The sequence below is a fragment of the Protopterus annectens genome, chromosome 1.part0 (genome assembly GCF_019279795.1).
Source record: "Protopterus annectens isolate FY-2018-M chromosome 1.part0, PAN1.0, whole genome shotgun sequence".
Classification (NCBI taxonomy): domain Eukaryota; kingdom Metazoa; phylum Chordata; order Ceratodontiformes; family Protopteridae; genus Protopterus; species Protopterus annectens.
The window spans coordinates 145937167-145951420 of NC_056725.1; the positions used below are offsets into that span (position 1 = coordinate 145937167).

At 39.7% G+C, this 14254-nt stretch overlaps 1 long non-coding RNA gene across 1 annotated transcript in view; it reads left to right on the plus strand.

The window, feature by feature from the left end:
* LOC122801249 overlaps window positions 1-12284 on the plus strand; it is a 519501-nt gene extending 507217 nt beyond the window's left edge. The window contains exon 4 of the long non-coding RNA XR_006364679.1: window positions 12086-12284. This is a non-coding gene — a long non-coding RNA (uncharacterized LOC122801249). The remainder of the gene's footprint in view (window positions 1-12085) is intronic.
* Window positions 12285-14254: the final 1970 nt, after the last annotated feature.

A 14254-nucleotide genomic window follows, 5' to 3' on the forward strand; every position in this document is an offset into this window, starting at 1 on the left:
GCCTGCTCTCCCTGACTAACTAAGCTAAGAAAAGAAAACAATTGTGATCTGAACTCTGATTATTCACTGCATGGCTGATTTAGAGTACAAAACACCTTCAGTGATCACTATACACAAGCTACAGGAATTCACTCTACCCACACCACTACAAGGCAATTAGTATTTGCCAACCAATTAATATGTGGTGTGGATATCCCACCACTGCCAAACAATTAATATGTGACGCCCGTGCACTAGCCCAGCAGTCAAGGAGCCTCAATCCTCACCACTAACACCAGTGAGGGGTGTCCATATAGGGAAATGATAATAAATACACACACAGTTAAGAGCACACAGAGATCACAGTCAGTCTGGGGCTGGTTTCTTCCTTTCTCTCCAGGTCCCCAATAAGACTCCTCACTGTCACAGCTATAGGGTCCAGATCTCAGCCTAGTGGGCAAGCTAAAACCTCCAGTACCCACTCTGTCCAAACAGTGCTTCATATCGCTGTCAAAGTATCTGACACACACACACACACACACACACACACACACACACACACACACAGTTTGAGATAAGAGTGTATACAATTCTTGTGATTGATGGAAGAAACGATACTAGAAATCAAGGTGAAAGAACTGAGAATCTCTCCTAAAATATGGATAAACAATCCTTGGGAAAAAAATTCTTGCTCTCATTGAGACACTAAAATTGAACTCAGACTAATTAAATGTGTAACTTTATACTTTACTGATTGAATATTATAATATTTTCTCTCATTTTTTATTATTAACTTTTGTTTTATTATTATGTTAGTGATATTTGTTCAGGTCACTTATACATAGTGTATATAAAGGCTTATAATACTTGTTTTCACTGATGATTGTAATGTTAAATATCATTATATTTGAAAAATAATAACAATTATTTGAGAAAAGAGTTTATACAACCACACAGACACTCCTGGGGAAGGCTGGCACATGTTCTTCAGCTGTGCCCCTTTTACCCAAACTATACAGTAAAAATCACTGCCACCACCCAGCTAATATTTATCAGCTACTCAAAGGCTCTTATGAAAGGGTGTCCAATTATACTGTACAATATTATTATCCAAATGGTAAGTGTGACTGAACAGTCAAGACTTATTTGGAGTGACTTGGTGCAGTATCACTATGTCCATACAATGTACTCTTAGAGCTTAAATTATCTCTACACAAAACAGCCACAGTTGAAAGGTTTAAAAATATTTATTAATAAATAATAAAAACACAAGACAATACTTCTTACTACACAGTGCAAGTCAAGAGATCAGAGATCATAGCGAAATACTTAAAATAATACAGTAGTAAAGTTCTGACATCACAGAAAAACAAACTATTCTAATCTTTCTATTTCCTAGCTATATCTAAGATAAAACACAGTTCTAAAATAAACTTACATACAGACATAGGCAATGCTGGTAATATTGGATGTTCTCAAGACAAATGCTCTAATTCTCTCCTTCTTTCTGTCCTTAAATTGATAACACAGCACCACTGATTCATTTCAAATTATATGATTTCTTTCCTGGCTCCCAGGCTAACAGACTCTCAGAGGTTAATAGTCCTTTTGATCTTGTAGCTGGTCAGGAAGCCAGAGCAATAAAGCAATAAAATAAATTATACATGTAAATTCTAGCCATTAACTCTGGCCTCAAAACAATAGGCAGAATGCCTTTATCTAGACATCTCGGCATCGAGTTTTGACATCAAATAATTGACTTAGCTTTATTACAGCAGAGTGTACTGTTGTTACATTTTTGCAGTTCCACATCTAACAGCATTTTCTTCCATTTAACAGAACAAACCTGTGACTTATATTAATATTTACAAATGACAGAATTATCTACAACATTCTATCTGGCTAGGCTGGCAGCCTTCACCTATCTTCACACATACTACATTGTTACTGCCTTCATTATTCACTTTAGCTCTAGCTGGGCCATGATTTTCACTAATAACTTGGTCCCCTGCCAGCACTTCCTCTCTAAGACATCCTTCTACTGCCATCTCATATTTTCTTATCCACTCTTCTGTACCCCAACACCATTTCCAGCCTCCTCATTTTCAATAATATGTTCTCTTTTCTTGTGGGGTTGCTTGGCATATAAAACGTAATTTGCAGCCCACCTGGAACTATTCATAGTCATTCCACAGCCCCCCCTCCAAACCATTGATTTTGGTACAGTAACCTTCCTTGCATGCAAATCTGTCTCACACAACTTCTTGAAATTTTTTTGGGAACTATCCATGGACAGATGCCTTTACCACATCACTGCTTAATTTAGTCATGCATTGCTTCCAATTTGTCAGAGACACCAAAGGACATTTCCATATACATAGCTCTTCTAGTAAAACTTCAGAGTATAATTTGCCATACAATTTAATTTGTGACACTAGAGCATAAGGCCCCTCTGTGTTCTATCTTTGTTAATCAGCCATTCTGTTAAGATAAAGTAGAGATGTTTAATAAAGAATTGACTGGGCCACCTACCTGGTGGACTGATTCTTTCGCACATGATATGGTTTATCACTCACAATCATATGACTTCCAAGATACCCTACAATTTGAATTGCAGTTCTGTTTCTTGTAACCCACAATGATCTGCTCCTCCTACTGATTTCAGGTAGATGAGTGACATCAACGAGTTATGTATAAAATGTTTTTTTCAAGGTACACTAGTTTCCACTTTACATGCTTTCATCATACCACAGCTGTTTTATTGCACTTGCTTATTTGTACTGATTCCACCATGTTTTCACATGCCTTTCATGAATTTTTAATTACCAGGATCTTGAACACTTACTTTGAAATGCTCATTTAGTTCTCTCTGTCCCTGCAACGTCTTCAACAAAGGCTTAATTAGGTATTTTGGCACCTGTTGCTGTGCTCCAGTTTGTCACCTCCCTTTCATTTTAAGGAGCAAAAAAAAATGTCTGTTCCCTTCCTCAGTCTAGTGCTCCTAATTCAAGGACCAAGCCAGCCAGATCAGTTCTTCCTAATCCATGCTCCTCGAGGAAAAAAATGTTCCGTGTCCTGTCCAATCTATGTTAGTTAACTATAAGAACAAAAAAAAATGCTCAAACTGTAGGAATCTGCAGCAAGCAGCTTGCCATAGTTCATGCCACACAGAGTGCTAAAGTGCTTCAGTTCAGAATGCAAATGCAAAAGAAAAGCTCATTAATTTTAAATTATAGCAAATTCCTCCAGTTTATGCCATACATGGAGTGCTAAAGTGCAGTGCTAAAGTGTTACTTCAGTTCAGACCGTAAACGTAAAACTTCCGGTAATGACCTGAAGCCCAGTCACGCCTCCTAGCACATTGTGCCTGGAGTGACTGCCACCCCCCCTCACCCCTACTTAGCTATGCTTCTGCTACAGTTAACCTTGGACTGCAGTTGTCAGTGTTTTTATAACTGGTTGCTTGCCAGGACTAAAACAAAAATGCTTGCCTCATTTTATTCCAACCACAGTGATTTGTGGTTTCTACTTTACTATTTAATATTCCCTGGTATTCTGCTAATTACTTTCCAAATGAATCATGGGAAGATGATAAGCAGAAAGTGTCACTGCTGTGCAAAGGATCACCAGCAGATGCTAGTTTATCTATTTAATTAGCTAGTTCTAAGTAAACATGAATCTAAATAAATACATTAGTGGCACCATCCCCTGCTACACAATTACAAGTGTAAGTACATATATAAAGTACTTCTAGTGACCAACTTTTTCTTTTAACAAAAAGGAAATAGTTATTATGTTTGATACATAAAATAAAATTGCTGGCAGTGCTATACATAACAAGTTTTTTTTTTCATGGGGCCCTCTTGGACTATGTGCCTGTCTGGCATAGACCGCCTTAGGCATAGGCCAACTAGGAGGCTGCCTAGGGCACCTCTCTAGCAGGAGCGCTTTCCCAGTAATCTGTATAGTGTAGGTAGACATAAATGGGGGCACCAGGTGGTGTGGCAGGGGGGTCACTGTGGAGCCCTTTTGTCTATGGCTGGAGTTGACCAAAGGCTGGCCCTGCTGTCTGGTCACCCATTTTGTCAGTATATAATCCACCACTTAAAACCGATGTTGATGGCCCTATGGCTTCCTTTCATTCGCCCATAAATAAGAATCTGAGGAAGAAAGAGAAGATGTTTTACTATAACCTATTGAACTCATCATTAAGACAGCCAAGAAATCAGTCTGGAATTGCTCAGATACTGCTTGCAGAGCTCCAAAACAGGTGGATCTCCTCTACAAGCCTAAAGCTGAACTCAGTAAATTCCTGAACAGGCATCCAAAAGTGGAAATTACATAATCTGTTTTGTACAGTAGAGTATACAGAGACCACTGCACTGCATCACCTTGCTACTGGTCAGTACTTCTAAGGCTTTGGACAAGGTAGACAAAAGTTATTTTCCCCTGGTATGTTGTGAATTAGATCCCTACAGCATTTGTCTCATCTGTCCAGGTTAAAGTACTCCCAACTCCTACTAAAGCCTATTGACTCAAAGAAGATGTGGTTATACTGCTGGCTTCCAAAGTGTGGTACCATATGGAATTTTGAATTTGCTGATGTTACTCTTTGGGTGGCAGGCTCAGACATGTACATGCACAAGATTACATGGCTGTGTCTCTCATCCATCTTGGAAAACTTCAGGTAGCCATTCTGGATGTTTCCTTCTTTTGGATGCAGGTCTTCTTTGTTCAGCCTTGCAGGACTTGTTCAATGTACATGCATAAATGACAGTTTAACCCCCACCCCCCAAGTCTCCCAGCTTCTTCTTCTAGGACCAAACAATCCAAGCAAAGAAAAAGCCCCATTTTTGCAGATGGTTGCGCCACCAAGTTAGGCAAACTAAGAAACCCAGTGTAAGAGTTCCAGTCCCAACAATGCAATACTGTTGTGTAGGAATGGCTTTCAGGGGATCAGTTCTGCTCGTTTATCCCACGTTGAGAGGCCATCATGATAGACCAATGTGTTCTCAATTTTGCCATCTGAAGACCTATCAAAATGGTCTTAGTATGTTCTCTGGAAATGTCAGTTAATGCCCATGGACCAAATTATCTTCAGAGAACTTTTTGGGCAGGCCGTACTCCTCAATGGAACCAATGAGTCAGTATCTGCTTTAGAATTAGTCCAAATTTATGTTCAGAAAGGCAAACAATGCTTCTTCCCTTTTTGCACCTCAGATACTTCAGTTACATTCAGTATATCAAGTTATATTTAGTGACTCTACACTGATGCTTCTCCTGTCTCAGAATATTGGGATGGTGTCAACAAACATTATGTATTCCTTCTGTCATGTTACAGTCTTGGGACTATGCAAACGAATCCTTTAATTCACTCTAGTCAGGATCCAGTTTAAAAACAAGCTGCTATCAATGCGGCATCATCATTTACTAATGTGCAATTTACATCTTGCAGGTGAAAGAACTTTGTATATTGCCCCATGTGGCTGCTGATTAACTAGTAGCTCATCAAGGTATTCCATAGTTTGTATTCCTGACATGGACAGTTCCATGAAAGCAGTCTCTTACAGCTTTCGAATGATGCAGAGCTGGGCATACTCCAGTGTTGGCCCTTTCTGCTTATAAAGATGGCTTAGGTGGCTACATTAGTATCAGCCTGAATTAGAATGCTTTACAGTGTTTTACAGACCCATCTGCATCTTTTGACATTGAAGTCACTATGATCTTCATGGTGCCTTTCACAAAGGGAGGTGCTACAGAATCACCACACTTCCATGGATCATTTCCTGTTATAAGTTCCCAAATGGCTAGTATTCACCAGCTTCAATGTAGATCACCCTTCACTGCAGCCAAATTTGTCATAGCTGCTAAAAATAGATACTGCAACACCAGACAAAAGGCCAGCACTACTCCTCCATGGATCAGTAAAATGAGAAACCATTTCAACTAGTCAGAAATATAGATAACCCTTCTGACCTTGAAATACTGGAAATGAAGGCTGTTTATCTGGAAATTTCTAAGTTTGTCTGTCAAACAGTTGATCATGAGTTGTATAAAGCAGCAATTGAGCACTTGTTTGTACCCCCTCAGATGAAAGTTGATCCAAGTCAGGCAGTGCAACAACTACCAGTACTTTATAGGTTCATGGGTTCATAGGTTCATAGGTAGGTACTAGGCTATCGGCCCAAGGACCTAAGTAAGCCATCCAAAAAAATTATTTTCCTGTGCCACTGTTGAGCAGAGCCACAAAAGTGATCCCCGAGGTGTATTTCCTATTTCCCATCCACTCATCAAGATTTTTTCTTGAAGAGTGCTAATGAGGAACTTTGCTTGACATAGATGGGTAGCTTGTTTCAGAGTATGGGAAGTCTCTGGGACAGGAATCTATCCCTCCAGCATGTCCTCTTTATTGTGGTGACAAGGTTTAGGTCCCTAGAGCATGTAGCTCGGAGGGATTAGGATTTCTTTAGGTGTAGCATGTCCAACAGCTCTGGGTTTGACATAGCTTTATATGTTAGGCAGCGATCACCTCGGAGTAGGCGATATGCTATGAAGTAAAGCTGGAGTTTTTTAAGATGGTCAGTGTAGGGCATCTGTTTGAGGCCAGTAATCCTCTTTGTGAGATACTTCTGTGGCCTTTCCAGCTGCTCCAGATGTCTTGTAAGGTACATTCCAAAAGGAGTATTGTACTCCATAATGGGTCTAATGAGGGTCGAGTAGAGGAGAACAATTACCTTTTTTTCCTGGATGAGAACACTTTTGTGATGAGGTGTGCCACGTAGAAGATCTTCCTGACTATTGTGGCGATGTGATTATCAAAGGAGAGACTACTGTCCACCTGGGTCCCAAGGTCTTTTATCATATATTCGGTGTTAAGTAGACTGCTGCCTATGTGGTAGTTCATGGGTACAGAGTTTTTAACAAAGGGGATGACAATGCACTTTTTGGAATTGAGCTTCAGGCCATGGCTCTGACACCAGACATCTGTCTCAGTAAAGCCCTTCTGTAGGATGTCCACATCATTTGGGGACTTGACTATGGCTCTTAGTTTGCAGTCATCTGTGAACTTCATTAGCCAGTGGCCTTCTGTGTTAGCCTGTACTTCAGAGAAGTAGATACCAAATAGGAGAGGTCCCAGGACTGAATCCTGTGATACTCCACTTGTCACTGGTTGGAAGTCAGATTTGGAGTCTGCAACTTTTACAGTGTGGGTTCTGTCAGTGAGCCAGTTGGCAACCCATCTTGTGATGTAGGGATTTATACCTAGTTTAGTGAGTTTAGTGAGTTTAGCTATAATTCTAGAATGGGGGGATGGTGTTGAAAGCCTTGGTGAGATCAAGATAGGCTGTTTGAACCACCTTACCCTCGTCTACGGCTTTGGTGACTGCCTCAAAGAAGTCAATCACAGATTTACTCTCCTCCTGTGGAAAATGATTTATTGGCAGGCTACCTAACATACTCTAGACATCCTCTTGATGTAAAAATTTGGGAGCACTGTTTGGGTGCAGGACATTCTGGGTATTGACTTTGTTTCAACATTAGAGAATACAATTCTTACTTTCTTATACACAAAACGAATTAGGGCCTTAAAATTATTTTTAAACAATCAGTAACTATCGCAATTTGTTTGGATACAGGATTGCAGAGTACATCTGTGCTCTGCATATCAGTGCACCATGGAGTATCCAGCAAATCTATCCAGTCTTTTTTTACAGGAGTATCTAGAGGATATGGAACTTTACTAATGTTAATTTGTTGAGTAAATTACTGTAACTTCCATATACAACTGACTCCTTTAGAAAACTTAAGATACATTTGAATTCTTAGCCGTTCTGTTCTATGCTGTTCTATGCTGGTTTTCTGCTGTTTAAAATCTCATTAGTGTCTCACTACTATTTCTCTGCTGTTTTAAAAATTGTCTAGTGTTTCTTGATAAAACTAGGGTCGCTAGTAGTTGTAGCATAGTCCAGATACAGGCTTGCTGCTACTGGAACTGTTTGTAGTGGTTTGCTTGTTTTGAGCACATTTTCCAAGCCATCTTGGATTGGAAGGTGCCCATCTGCACTTTTGTGAGAGAATTGTGCTGATTAGGACCTATCTGGTAAAGGGAGGCCAGTCCATGGCTTGGAATAAACATTCTCATTGGTCCTTTTGAATCTTTTTAATTTTTTTTAGGCCCTGCATTTGAACAGGCTTCTGCTTGTTTGTACCAAGCTGACCTGAGGTGGGCTACAGCCACAACTCTGAGCTAAGATACCAGATGTCTAGAGGCTTCTGACCATTCAAGAAATATAAGTTGCCTATTTTTCCTGCTTATTTATACTATTTACTGCACTTTTTTATTGCCTAATGCCTACTTTTATACTGTATTTATTTACTGTGTACTAAACTACACTGCTGTACTGCAATTGTCTGCTTTATTGTGCCTGTTAAACCAAATTTTTTGCTATTTTCACTGTTTATGAAGCTTGTTTGTTAGTTTCACTGTTTGTTAAGTATTTACTGTTTTTTATGCACTGTTTTTAAGCTAGATATTCTGCTTGTTCTGGATAGGGTTGCCAGCTTTCTTCGTGGCTAAAACCAGAATAAGACACACCCCTTGCATCACCCATAACTCCACCCATTCCCACCCCCTCACCCATCCATGCTCCACCCATTTTGTGACGTCATGCTTTTCTGTCAAAAAGCATAGTAAATCAGCCAATTTAACAAACACTGATAGTTTGTTTCCTTTTGTAAAACAGAATACTGTAGATTGTGCAGTGTTTTCCTGACTACCAGAGAATTGATTTGCTTGTGAATAGTCCAGAAAAAAAGGATAGGTGGCAACAGGGATGATTTCTAATTTCCCATCTATTGGTCAAGGTTATGCTTAAATAGGGCTAGGGATGGATTCTGCTTCACATGGATGGGAAGCTTGCTCCAGTGCAACGGGACCCTCTGAGATACATTTGTGTCTCATCAACATGGCCTATTTATGTCACAAGCAAAATTTAAAAACTTGGATCTAATGGTTCTGATACTGTTCATTTTGTGGATGTCTAAAAGGTCCATCAGTGCTGGATCCAAGGATGTCTTGTATGCCAGACATAGATCATCTCTCAGTAACCAGTAGGAGACCCAGTATAGTGATATGGCTTTAAGGTGATCTGTATAAGTATATCTGTATATCTGTATAATCTATATCTCTCCCAAAAGGAGAGATATCTATTCCAGAGGATTGTAGCCCCCCAAACATCTCCAACGCCCATGTGAGAACTGCCCTCACTAAGGCAAAAAACACAGCATCCATGGGACCGGATGGTGTCCCCGGCTGTGTGCTTCATGAACTCAACGAGGAATTAAACCCACAGTTAGGACAGCTGTTTAATCTTAGCCTCACCTCAGGATACGTACCAAAGGAGTGGCGCACGGTGACTGTGGTCCCACTTCATAAGGGCGGTGCCTCTACCGACCCTGGAAATTACCGCCCCATTAGCTTGACAAGCCTTATCTGCAAAGCCATGGAGAGGATCATAATGGAACTCATAAATAAAGACATAGGGAACTTGCAGACTTTGGATCCAACCCAGTTTGGCTTTGTCAAAGGCAGATCCTGCCTCTTAAACTTGGTTGACTTTTTCGAGACAGTCACCAAGGCCATTGATGAGAGAAAGGCAGTCCATACAGCCTACCTCGACCTGGCGAAGGCCTTCGACACAATACCCCACTCAGGTATCATCGAAAAACTCATCAGCTTGAATGTAAACCCATACATCACAAGATGGGCTGCAAACTGGCTAAGTGACAGAACCCACAGGGTCAGAGTTGCTGGAGCCATGTCAGACTCAAAGCCTGTCACAAGTGGTGTCCCACAGGACTCAGTCCTGGGTCCACTCTTGTTCGGCATCTACTTTTCTGAAGTACAAGCAAACACAGGAGGGTTATGGCTGACAAAGTTTGCAGATGACTGCAAACTGGGCGCCATAGTCGAAAACACATCTGACACAGATATCCTCCAGAAGGGCCTCACAGAAATGGATAACTGGTGCCAGAGCCATGGCCTGAAGTTAAACGCCAAAAATACATAGTCATACCCTTCAGGAAAACAAGGTTACCCCTAGCTACCATATAGGTGGCAATCCACTGAGCACAGAAAAAGTCATCAGGGATCTGGGGACCCAGGTTGACAGTAGCCTTTCGTTTGACACTCATGTTGCTAAAGTAGTTAGGAAAACCTTCTATATCGCCCACCTGATCATGAAGGGATTCACATCTAGATCAAGGGAGGTCATCGTCCCCCTGTGCTCATCACTCATTAGACCTATGATTGAGTACAATGCCCCGTTCAGAATGTATCTGACCAGACACCTGCTGCAGCTTGAAAGGCCCCAAAAGTTCCTCACCAAAAGGATAAAGGGTCTCAAAAATATGTCTTATGCTGCCCGACTGAAAGAACTCCAGCTCTATTCAGTCTCATACCGCTTGCTCAGAGGTGACCTGTGCCTGACATATAAGGCCATGTCAAACCCAGATTTGATGAATATGCTTCACCTCAAAAATCCAGATCCCTCAGAACCACAAGGGCGGAGACTTAAACCTTGACACGGTTATAAATAGAACGTGCTGGAGGGACAGATTCATCACCCAGAGACTCCCTATGCTGTGGAACAAAATCCCGGTACATGTGAGGCAGAGCACCTCGCTGGCCTTGTTCAAGAGGAATCTTGACCAATGGATGGGAGATCACAGATATACCCCAGGGATTACTTCAGTGTCACTGCTTGACAGAGGCACAGCAAAATAATAGGCATAGTTTTTATTCAAACTAAAGGGGTGGCGAAAGCCACATAACTATGGGCTAGGCTTATAAATGCCCTTGGGCAGATAGCCTAGTATGAACCTATGAACCTATGAACCTATAAGACAATGTGTTTAGACACTGGATCCTTCTAGTAAGGAAGCTTTAAATATGTTCCAGCTGTTGTATGTGTCTGGTCAAGTATATGTTTTATTCAATGCTGAATAGTTGAAAAGTGCCAACAAATATTTATCAGCTCTATATTTCCAGATTGTTTGAGAAGCACACTCAGTCAGAACACAAGGAGATTCTAGCAAAGTATTTTTTTAATGTAAATTAATATATATATATAATATATTTTATGAAATAAAGTCCATAACACTAATTATTACCATTATTTAAGTTTAATGCACCACCTTTTCTCCAAAAGCCACCAGTGTAAGAGGGTTAAGAGGGACAGAGCTAAAATCTAAGTAAAAATCAGGTTGAGTTGAGAAGCACTCATACACAAGGCATCATATCTCTCAACTATCCATGATTTAGGCTCAAGGTGGTGGGGACGGTGTCTAAAATGTGTTAAGTAAAAAAAGAAAAGAGAAAAAGAAGTGTGACCCTTAAGCAAATAAATATCTTAAAAACAAATGCATGTTAAAAACTGAAGATAGTTATAATCATTCTATCATCAGCAAAATAACGATGACTGTGCTGGCATAGGTGTTGTTGTTCTACTGATGATAGATGAATAACAAAGACTATGCTAGCATGTAAACAAGTAATCAATAATGTCTAACTAGTTGGGCATTAGGGAAAATAACAAACCACCAAGGGAAATTCTGAGGCCTGATGCCACAAATAGGGAGGGTTGTTCCCGATATTATTTATCACCCACAATGGCCTCATTTTACCAAGAAAATGGCAACAGTACAATCGTATATACCCAATACAAATACAGTACGGTACACCATTATCAACCAGTTGTATCATCACATGACTCAGAATCAGGAAGTGTCTGTTTGCTGCTCATCATATAGGAAATATAAACCTAAGATTCTTAGTTCCAATGAAGCAATTAAAATAAAAAACTACATAAACTGCAACTAGAAAGTCCATTTACATGATAATCATAATTAGTGCACAAAAAATGTTAGGAAAAATGCTTTCGCACAAGATCTTTAATCTTTTTTAAGTTCTTATTTTTTACGTCTTGGTCTTGGATGGATATAAAAATGCACGCAAGCTAATTACCTATATGCATTTTATGATGAAGAAAGTTATAATGTTTGAAATTATTTGACAGCATTAACCGAAACTGTTTTTTTTTTACAGAAAACTCAAAATGTTATACAGACAAAGCAAACTTGAAGAATCAAGCTCAAACATGTCCATGAAAAGCAGGAACATAGAACTATTTTTCATTAAATGGTACAGTAATTCTAATTCATAACTGAACAGCCATTCTCATTTTATTTACCTTATATCCACCAGTGCAGAGGACAGAATTTCACTTTTTTCAAAATAAAGGCTTCTTATTGTAGAAAGTGAGTTGTTTATGCTATTTAACATTCAAGTGTTTCAGATACAAAATAACTGTTTTATGCAACTATTAAAGAAAACTTGGGAAATATTTTTGTGTCCTAAAATCTCAGGACATTTGCCACACAACTGCCCAAAGAGGGACGAGGGACAGCTGGCAACCCTAATGACTAGGCCTCTGTTCCACAATATGAAAAACTGTCTGCAAACTACAAGTAAACACATTTTCTATGTTACAGTATAGCACTGTATGTGATTGCACATAAGCCCACTACAGAAATGTGTAAGCACATGTAACATAATTACTGATCTCTGATTAGTGCTCTGCTAGTATTCTGCATTCATTTTTTTAGTTTACATATGTTTTTATTACCCCAAGAAAATTACAAGTTTAAAACGAGTAATGACCGAAAATAATACAAACCAGCGGCACATACTGCTTTCGCATTTAACCTCATCACATGGCTTGACTGCTTTATGATCCTATTTCCTCTTTTCAGTGTTGCTTTACTTCGACAACTGCCTGCAAAGAATGGGCTGCTACATCAACACTACTAAACTACTTGAGAAGATGCAACGGTTTTCTGCTGCGTATGGGATAAGCTACACAAAAGATGGCATGTCTCAACCTCCTGTAAAGCTTATAAACATTACCCATTGTATTGAGATCAAGAAAGAGAAAATGTTCTTATCCACTGAAAATGGTGATGATGAGTGGCATAAAGTCAAATGCTGGTGATGAATGCATAGACTTAAAATGTACGTTTTTACCATACAAGTCCACTTGGAGATTTGTTTGTAAACAAGGGGAAATGAATAGAAATAACTGAACTCAATCACAGCAACTTGGGTTTAAGGCAGCTCCACTGCTTTAAAGAGGGAATGTTTCAGATTTAGTGTGCATAACTCAGGTCTATATCAGACATAGAGAGTCCATTACAAAAATACGCACTAATAGATCATATCGGGCATGTAATGTGTTGTTACTGTGTTATGATCCCCAAGACTTAGACCAAACCCATTCCCAAATTGCTTAAACTGTTAAGTCCAAGTGATTCCCTAGTCCATGAAGACAAATACAACCATTTTTTAGACCCACAATATACAACCAACTCACACCTCCAAATAAATTGATGGTTATCTTTCCCAACAGAACCAAACCTACCTGCCTCCTAAATTGTACACATTACTACTACTCAACTACTTTTCTTCCTCCTAGTGTCCACTCCCAATGTTAGCTGTAAGAGATGTGGCATACCTGTCAATTCAATGCCCGCGAGATTTTGATACTTTCTGATAAAAACAAGTTATCCCAAGCATTCTGACCACCTATCATGAGAGTAAGCAGTGATTGGAGTGCTACTGTACTATAAATTCTGGTACCGGAAGTGTATTGGATGTTGTGTTGAAACGTGGAATTAAGCAAAACAAATTGTGGCAGTAACAGTGGCACAAAACCCGGACTTCACATGTGACTGGTTTTGAATGAAATTTGTAATCAGACTATTTGTTAGAAAACAGGACAGTCCGGTCAAAAAACGGACAGCTGACAACTCTAGTTTCTGGGTTTGCCACCAAGCAGTACAAAAATAACTGATCTGTTAACTGTTTAAGATCTTCTTTAAAGCCTCTTTCCTGATTTTCTGCTGTTTTAAACATTTTTTACTGTGCCACGGTTATTTTTCTACTGTTTTAAACATTCTCTAGTGTTTCCTGCTGAAACTAGGGTAGTTAGTAGCTGTAGCATAGTCCAGATACAGGCCTGCTACTTCTGAAACTGTTTGCAGTGGTTTGTTTGTTCTAAGCATGTTTTCCAAGTCATCTTGGTTTAGAAAGGGCATGTCTGCTCTTTTGTCAGAGAATTGTGCTGATTATGACCTGTTTGTTAAAGGACAGCCAGTCTAGGGCTTGGAACAGGCATCCTCATTGGTCTTTTTGAATCCTTTTAAATTTTTTTCAAGT